The 9564-nt window shown below is 40.9% G+C and overlaps 1 protein-coding gene across 3 annotated transcripts in view; it reads left to right on the forward strand.

Moving 5' to 3' along the window:
• Tmeff2 (transmembrane protein with EGF like and two follistatin like domains 2) overlaps positions 1–9564 on the forward strand; it is a 275486-nt gene that overhangs the window by 159552 nt on the left and 106370 nt on the right. The gene's annotated exons all lie outside the window — the stretch shown is intronic.

Here is a 9564-nt window from a genome sequence, read left to right on the forward strand (position 1 = left end):
TATCAACCTGACTCGTCAAGATACCCAAGAGCTTAAATTTCAGAATCACGTCCATCAGATTGGCCTATAGGCCTGCCTACGGCGAGTTTTCTTGACTAATTATTGCTGTGGGAAGATCAATACCACTGTAGGTAGTGCCATACCTGGGCAGGTACTTGGTCCTGGGGTCTATAAAAAAAAGCAAGCTGAACACACTTCCAGGAGGAAGCCAGGAAGCAACCTTCCCCCGTGGCTTCTCCTTCAGTTCCTGTCTCCAGGACAGGACTTGAGTTCTTGGCCTGGTTTCTCTCGATGATGGACTGTAACCCCTTACTCACGAGTTGCTTTGGGTCACACTGTTTATTGCAACAACAGAAACCAAGCAAGAATAACACCCTGCTGCTGAGCTGCATCTCTGACCCCTGGGAGTGAACCTTCACCATTTAGACTGGGTTCTCGATTAGTGTTGTTTCTTTTTCCATTTCTGGAGCTGCAGGATGGCATCTTAGCTCATCACAGAAACGCTTCCAACATCTCCAGTGCCACAATTTAAGTAGGTCTCGAATTGCAGCCCTTACTCCAGTCGCATGGGACAAGGGTTGAAAGGAATGAAAACATTCAAACCTATTGATTGGAACTGTAAAAAGATGATGACGATTTTGATTTATTTTTTTATATTTCAAAGGATGGTGACAGTATTGTATAGACTATTCAAACCAAGGGGAAAAATCACGCTCCTCTGAAATATAGAGGAAATTATTTACTGTAGAAAGGGCCGTTAATATGAACAGCCTCCAATATTAAAGATATGATCTGTTTACTACTCAGATGGGGTTTTCCAGCATCCTACCATGTTCCTGAGTAAACTGGGGTGGAAAGGACTCCCAAATGCCACACAGCATTCACCCTCTTGTATGGCTGAAGGGTATTAGGACCAGGGAGTTTTTAGAAACCATTTTGTCCTCAGAACCCAGGCTCCTCACCATCCCACTGAATTGCTTCCCAAATTGCCATAGTGTCTCAATGTCTTGAGACTCTGGGGATTTTACAATCTGACCATTTTGTATTTCTTCTTATAAATCTAAAGGGAAGAAAAGTTGAATAACCTGCCCAAGGTTATACATGTCCATATTTTTCTCAACATAATAACCCACTCTAGTTGAAATTCATATCTAGGATTTATACAGAGTAATGAGGAAGTCATGACATCTTTTAATTGAAGGCCCGATAAAAGAATCATTTTGATCTTGAATTTTTATCTTTATGTCCAGGAGTGAAAGGTAAAAAAATGGTGTGAACCCAAAAGAGCCCTTTACCAAGACTGCTTTTTCATGAAAGAAGGAAACCATCCCGTAGGCTGAAACCATTTTAAATAGACCATGGTCATTTACCTTCTGAAAAGCGTCTTTGAGGGAAAAGAGATGGTATGACTGACCTAACCCGTTGAACTTGAACTTACATCCAGTATATAACTTCAAGAGAAGTGTGGTCTCCCCCAACTGGTGCCATGTGTCCTATAAAATCTTCCAGGTCACTTCACTGCTGTTCCAGGTGGGACTGACAATACCATGTCATTTCAACAGAACAGTTTTAATTTTATTTTTAACTGTCAAAGTTTTCACTGCTCCACCTTTTCCAGTTTAAAGGACATATATTATCAGAATGACCCAATTTCAAAGCCAGAAGTTGTTTTCCTTGAGACAGTTATTAACTTTTTAGCCCTTTTATAAAACCCAAAAAATAAAAACCCCAAGAAAATATCTGAATCTCTTTCCTTGAAATCACATAAATGCCTCAGCATAGGTTATTAATTGCATCTATTAGATAAAGACTCCCTTGCTCGAACTACAAACTGCTGGTCCTACACTCAGACTGGCTTTGTGTTCTCAGTTGACTTCCTAGCATCTCTGAACTAGCATCACTACCTGTAAAATAAGAGACTGACAGAACTTACCCAGAGGACTTTTAGGAGCTGGATTCCAAAATGCATATAAAAAAAATATTCAGGGCAGCCTTTGGTACCCAGTATGTTTCTGATGCCACATATGTAAACGTGGCATCTAATTTTCATGTATTTATCTCTCCTCAAGGCTTGCGTTTCCACCTGGACACAGATGAGGGACAGATGATTTTACAGCCTAATTCTCAATACACTGAGCATTGATCCATTCATGTAACACATACTCACTGAGAATCTAAGAGGCAGCCATTACTCCAGGCAAAAGGATGAAACAGATTAAAGTTATGTACCTGAGCTTACTTCCTATGGGAAAATACAATAATAAGTAGACCTGTAGTTCAATAAAAATCAGTGCTTAAGTAAGATATAATGTAGTATATTTGGACTTAACATACAACAGTTTTAAAGAAGTAGGTCATGAATAAGCAGTTTTAGATAAGATGACACAAGAAAGATTTTTCTAAGAAGACAAATTTTTTAGTAAAAATGTGCAGGATTGAAAAGCAAAGACTATGGCAATCAGCTCTGTCCTATACTGGGAATCTTTTGATAAGCACGAACCATGTACCACGTGTGCTTTGTGTTTTCTTTATTCCATGCGCCCAAAGTTACTTCATATCGACCACCCCCCAAACCTACTCCACATGTGATGTTTTCGATGCTACCCTCCTGTCACTGAGGCAAGCAATTAACTACGACATAGTTAGAGCTTGCTTTCTGTTCCTGTCAAACGTATGTGCCTGCATCCTTCTGCTGAATCCATTTCCTGTGACTTTTACATCCAGAATCCCTTCCCATCGGTCTTTGTTTTCCTGTTGATACCACTGTAGCTAAGATGCATCTATGATTAGCATGTCTATTTGAATCCCTCAGCTGGTGGCTTGTTTGAGGTCTCAGCCCAGCTCCATAGGCACCAATCAGCTCATAGTCTCAATATCTTCACTAATATTTTCACTGAAGGAGGGAGAGGTTGGACAGTTTGAGATCGTCTTAATTCGGTGAAGCGACAATACCCAGTCTCTGCCTCTGACACACTGGAGTAGAGGGCCTTCTCCACTGGAGCAGAAAGACCATAATAACAGCACAGGGATGGACTCACCTCTTTCTCAAAAAGCAAAACAAACAAACAAAAAAAGCTACTGATTATTCTCCTCACTGAACACATACAATCTCTTTCTGTGCCTATAAGGTTGCATTATGTCTATATGCTCATATCCATGATGGAGAAACAGACCACTGGCTTGCTCCACCTCGACACAAGAGCCCCCCAGTACCCAAGCAGAATTCAGTATTCTTGCTAGAGCAAGGAAGATAAGGAGAAAAATGGCTTTTGAATGAACATCAGATAATTCCTATTTAATCCTCTACCAAATAAACAGTTGCTTGTATAAGAAAGCATTTAAGAGAAACTTATTGTTTCTTTCAATAGGGTGTTGCTCACTCGCTTGAGTTCCAAACTCTTTCTTCTTCGTGCCCTAGATCTGTTGATCTCAGTGTGCAGTCCAGGGACCAAGGTATTATGTGGTGTTTTCATGTTCATTCTCACACAAATGCACAGTGGCGTTTTCCAAAGGCTACTTGATATGTATTATTCATCAGATTCAATGCGAAAGATGGTATTAGAGTCCAGTTATCTTCTATTAAGGCGAATATTAAAGGGATTTCAAAAATGCACACATTGCCATTCTTTTCATCTACGTTATTCTTAGAAGCCATATTCATTTTCATTAAAATATCGCATGTCAACACATAGTGAAATATTACTGTGTCCAAATGAATTTAAATATTTAAGAATTCCAATGCCTGTTTTAGTTTTACACTTGGTAAACACTGAAACATGTGACGTTACTTAAATAGATCTTTGGGGTGTTCAACAGTTTTCCCATCCTAACAGGGTCCTGTACGCAAACACTTGGAGAAGTGCTGCCTCATCTTTACCTAGCGTCTTCACCATTGATGACACTTCCTAAATACTGACGATAAAGACCTAGGTTGGGCAAATCTTCCTCAATTCATTGAATACCACTGTGCTAGGTTTCCATGGTTGCATAACAAATTATCCAACAATTGAGCCGCTTAAAGGTCAGGAGGTTGGTAGGTTCGTAGAATGTGAATACCAAGAAGAGAAATAAAAACACCCAAGGGTTTTCGATACTAGTGGTAGAAGAAGAATTTTACTAGTTCTGATTACAAATCAAATATTTAGCACTAGACACAGCAAAGCACAATACAAAAAGAATATGAAAATTCAAGCTAGTTACTAAAAATATTTTTTTCTATTCAAGACAACTAGCAAATAACAATCACCACAATAATTCAAGGGTGCAAGATTAGCAAAAGAAATGAGAAAAAATCTTTCACAATATCTCCTTTCTATTTGTTGAACTAGAGATGCCACACATCCCTTTCCCAGTAGACCCAGAAATAATAAGCCAACAATACTTTGTGGTTACCAATATGATGTTAGGAAAGCATTCTATATGTTCCCTCTCTCTCTCTCTCTCTCTCTCTCTCTCTCTCTCTCTCTCTCTCTCTCCATGAGTTTCTCATCCCCCTCTTCCTCTTTATCTTCTCATGGTCCTTCTCAAGAACTAGGCTAAGGCAAGGAAGCCATTAGCCATGCCCAGACTCCTGACCTGAAAAAACTCTTAAGTAATAAACTATCTTTCGACCATGAGGAGCAAATTCTGCCCAATCTTTCCTTTTGTCTTTATCAAATTTGCAGCCTAAGTTGTTGGTCAGTTTAGGGAAGCAGCAATACATCCAAACTATGGTAAGTTTCCTTTACCATTTGCATGTCTTTGGGGCATAACTTTATGTGTTCTTTAGTAACCTCTGGTTTGAACAGAAGGGCATCTTGAGGCTGACAGCATTCCCACATCATTGGCTATAGGAGTAATCCACCTACCTCATCCTCGTTTTGAGTTATATAAACTCCCGTGGCTGGGGGAAACTGCTGGAATTCTGTGTGCTTGGAGCCCTGACCGTATCACATGTTATAAAGTGTGGCAAGTGCCTACAGATGTCTGTCTCGTTCCTACTCATGATTTACTGTTTCACTCCAATTTACTTACAAAACTTGAAGATAATCATTAAAAATTCCAAACTGATGGCAGTATATGCAGGCCTTGCATGAACAGGTCCCATGTGTCCTGGAAGCTTGCCCTGCCCATCACTTTTCACTAGGACCAGCTCCACCCTGGAGGGTGATGGAATTACTGAAGAGAAGCAATACCAAGAGCCAAGCTCATTGATTCTGCTCACCACAGGCTTACGCTTTGAACTCGCTCCTTTTCCCCGTGTGCTATATAATTGCTGTGCTAGGCTTTTTTTGATTGTTTTACAGTGAGAAAATACTCTGTCCAAAACAACTTCAGCAGGAAAGCATTTATTTCACCTTACATTTCTGAGAGACAGTCTACCATAAAGGAAGCAGGGCGGTGACACGGGGCAGGAACCTAAAGGCAGGATCCAGAGGCGTAACTCCATTGTCTTGTTCTGCTGCCTGTCTTATACACCCTAGGCCCACTGCCTAGGGATGTTAGGCACTCACAGTGAATGGACTAGACTCTCCTATCTCAGCTAGCAATCAGGAAGATGCTCTCCAGATGTGCTGACAGGCCAAGCTGATGGAGGCAAAGTTACAATTGGAGGTTCCTTCTTCTCAAGTTTAGTTGGCAACCAAGATTGCCCATCACAGTGACATATATTCACATTGTCTTGTAGACTCAACCTCCCCAAGGATAGTGTTCCCCTGATGGATTGCCTGACATTCTGGCTTTTGCACGTAATATGCCACCTATAATTAGGACTAAATGCATACTTTTAGATAAGTAAATGAATGAATTATTCAGTGTACCTTGGATGTCAATCATGAGTGCTTAGAAACAAAATGTATCTGGTATGGTCCTTAGTGTTCTCATCAAATGTTGTGAGATTAAGACTGTCTTTACCTCTCCAAAGCCTGTGCTTTCTGTGGTTTCTCAGGCCACAATTACTAATTTCTTTTTTTAATTTCTGCCTTGTCATGGACTGCCCTCCTGATAAGCTTGGTTTCTTTCTGATTTCTTCAAAAAAATCTTACTTAGGTCATTTTCATGGGTGAACTACTGTGCTTGTAAAGAAAATTAGACAGTACAGCTGAGGGGTATCTGGAGAATGAGCTCCATTTGTACTTTGAGATTTGTTTTAATTTCAGGTATTTTTGGTTTGGGTTTGGTCTTTTTTTCTGGTCTGTTTTGCTATGGTGGGGGGGGGGCTGCACCCTTTTAACGGCTTGACCATGTGGTCAGGCTTTGTCTGGACAAATAATGCTTCCCAGTCCTTGCATTCAGTTTTCAGAAAAAGAAATGAAAAAAAAAAAACAAGCAGGAGCCTTTGTAGATCTAAGCATTTTTATTCCGTTTTCTTCCCTGGTCTCTCCACAATGCCAAAGCTTTCCCTTCCGTATCGGTTTCAGGAGTCTTTCATAATGACAGAAATGGAATCTTTGTTTCCAGGGAGCAGAGCACAGAACGCATCAGTGTGCCATTTAAGAGAAACTATTGTGTCCGCCTTGTTTATGCGCTCACGGTAATAGTGTTTTTAAGGAAGGCTGGACCCAGCCTCTGCCTGTTTATTCAATATAAACAGAAGCGTCCCCTTTTGACGTCGTTAAGAGCGGGATGTGTGCTAATTTTTGCCAAGTAAGATCCACTGCGCTTGCCCGTATAAATCCTGGTCTAAAGCAACCTCGCTGCCTCGCCATAGTGTGGAAGCGCACATAAAAGATAATACGGCAATGTTCATCAAATATTAATGCACACTGACACATAGCCATCTATTATAGCCGCAGAGTCCCCACGCTGAGCCACTGGAGGGCTGCACCCACCTCCACCCTTGCCTTTTTTTCTTCAGCTTTTGCTTTCTTCCTCCCAAGCAAAGCAAAACTCTCTGTCCCCACCCCATCCCCGCCAAGTCCAGAAGCAGACTCACTGGTGTCATCAAGGCGGTCCATTTAGTTACAATAAAGTATCTATTGGGATAATATGTATTCAAGAGAGGGATGACGTTTATCATTTGAGTTTATGACCCTGGGAGCTGAGCAACAAGAGAGCCAGCCAAGGCCTTGGTGTAAGAGGGACCTAGAAGTTCCCAAGCCGTGTTTGTGTTTATTTCTTCACCAATTGCTTACCAGCATTTCAACCCTAAAGCCATTATGTTTTCTCCGTGCTTTATGGAAGGATGTGTGACTGGCCAAACGACAGTTCAACTGCAGTTTAAAAACAAATGGGTTGGTTAAATAGTTCAGCTGGGAGTGGATTTTTTTTTTTTTTCTCTTTGTGCTCTGCCACAAAAGCAATTGTGCCTTGCCTGGGCCCTGCATCAGACGCTGGACCTCCCTGTGGCTTGTCATGGCCATTCAAGCCAGGACCCATCCCACATCCTGTCCCATTTCAGGCCGCCACACCTAGAGGAAGGAAGCTCGAAGATCTGTTTACATACTTGCAAATCTTCCAGTTCAAGAGAGTATACGTGCCAAAATCCAGCGCTTTGCTTCCAGCTAGACTCTCCTCTCACTGTGGGACAAATCGCTTCCCCGTCGGAAAAACTAAAATGCAGGTTCTGAATTTTATACCTTGGGATGAGACGGTGAAGGTTTTCTTTTGGTGACACAGAAAAACGGCCCCTGCCCTTCATAGTTAATGCGAATAAAGGTTTCCAGCATCCTTGGAGTTAAATGGACTGCTTCCCATGTTTCGCTTTGAGCTTGTTTACAAAGAACCGTACCGTCAAACATGCTCATCTCTGTGCTGAACTTTTGCCTCTGGTAAGCCCTTACCCAGCGCGAACTTGGCCAGAAACTTCACACTTGGTTGTCGGAACATTCCTCACTCTCTTCTGATCAATAATTCAAAAGCTCAATAGAAGAGCCTTCCACTGAAATTGAACATATCGTTAAGAGTCCCCGGAAGGTGGGCATCATTCATTCAAAACAGCCATCAGCGCTCCACAGTCACCAACACAGTGTCCAGAATAGCTTGAAATCTGAATTTCTCACTGACCAGCGAGGCATAGCCTCCATACCAATGATTTAGTCCGGAGTGAGTTAAGTTTGGATTGTCTCCCTTCGTCTGGGCATCTGTCTGCTTCTCACAGGCAAGGCGGTGGTATCTTCATCCACTTCCTCTTGGTCCAGGCCCCTGCTTTTCATTAATCTTCTCCCAGCCACACAGCCAGCTCAGGGCCCCGTGGATATAAGAAATTATCCATGCAGGGAACTTAATTTAGAAAACTCTGCTGCATAAAGAAGTGGCTGAGTCCTCCTCCACTGACGCTCACTGCTGGAGAAAGAGGCGCAGACTAGAAAATGCTGTTGCTGAACTATCGGACAAGGAATAAGGAAAGCAGAGAACAGACTCAAAATTAAATGATTCAACAGGCAACACTTTTATTCATCTTCCTTAGCTCATAGAACACAGGCATGCAGCCTCAACGAGATGTGCTGAGATTACAATGGCTATTTTTAATTTAACGAATTTAATGTTGGAATACGTGTCTGATCTATAAGTCTAAAATGGGTGAATCCCGCTAAAAAAAAATAGATAACAATGAGTAAATATATAAACTAGGTAAATTCTAACTCCCAAAATTTGAACTTCATTTTCCAGTATCTATCTTAAAATTTCATTCTGTAACTACCTGTGTTCTCTACCCCAGCTCTGTGGTGCCTAATATGGACTGGAAAACCTCCCCTTTAATTTGATAAATTTCCCAGCTTAACTCTGAAGTTGTTTGTGAGAAGGCAAGAGCCCGCCATGTAAAAGACAAAACAAAGGGAACACAGTAGTGATGAACCCTCCTGAATGTTACACATGCTGTATTTAAGCTGACGGGATGTGCAGGCTTAATACTGCCCCTGTTGACTTAATGCGGCTTGTAGTAAAAATGAAGAGCAGGAAGTAGTCATAAAATATAATCCACTCAGTATTTATGATAAATAAATAATGGGAAACCCTATGTATGGGAAATGCATTTGAAATCCTTCCACGGAGAAAAAAAAATATGGCAATATTTACTTTAGTAATGATGAGTAAGTGCACAGGAGATTTGCAACTGTCACAAGTACAGCTGAGCTAATCATGTGTTCACCCCAATCCTCCACCATGCAGCGTTCTTTGTTCCTCCACAGAATTTCCAAGGAAAGACTTTATTGAGTGTTAATCTTTTGTAATATGTCTTTATTCACTTTGAATCTTGTGATTATGCTTAATCAGTGGGAGTCATTCATTCTTCTAGAGTCTACAGATGTAGCAGTCCAACATTCAGATACTCTAAGGCATCATGGAAAAGGGGTACAAAGTATTTAGAAGGAGCATCTCCCAGGTAAACATAATTACTAGTTACTAAAGCTAATAGAATTGTTATAATAACAAAAACACATATGGGTATATGACAGATAGATGATAGGTAGTAGATAGAAAAGAGATAGATGGGTAATATATAGATTGATAATAAATGGATGGATAGATGATAGAAAGATAGATATGTATAGATAGATAGATAGATAGATAGATAGATAGATAGATAGATAGATAGATAGATAGATAGATATAGATAGATGGTGGATGGATAGATAGATAGAT

The sequence above is a fragment of the Microtus ochrogaster genome, unplaced genomic scaffold (genome assembly GCF_000317375.1).
Source record: "Microtus ochrogaster isolate Prairie Vole_2 unplaced genomic scaffold, MicOch1.0 UNK8, whole genome shotgun sequence".
Lineage (NCBI taxonomy): Eukaryota > Metazoa > Chordata > Mammalia > Rodentia > Cricetidae > Microtus > Microtus ochrogaster.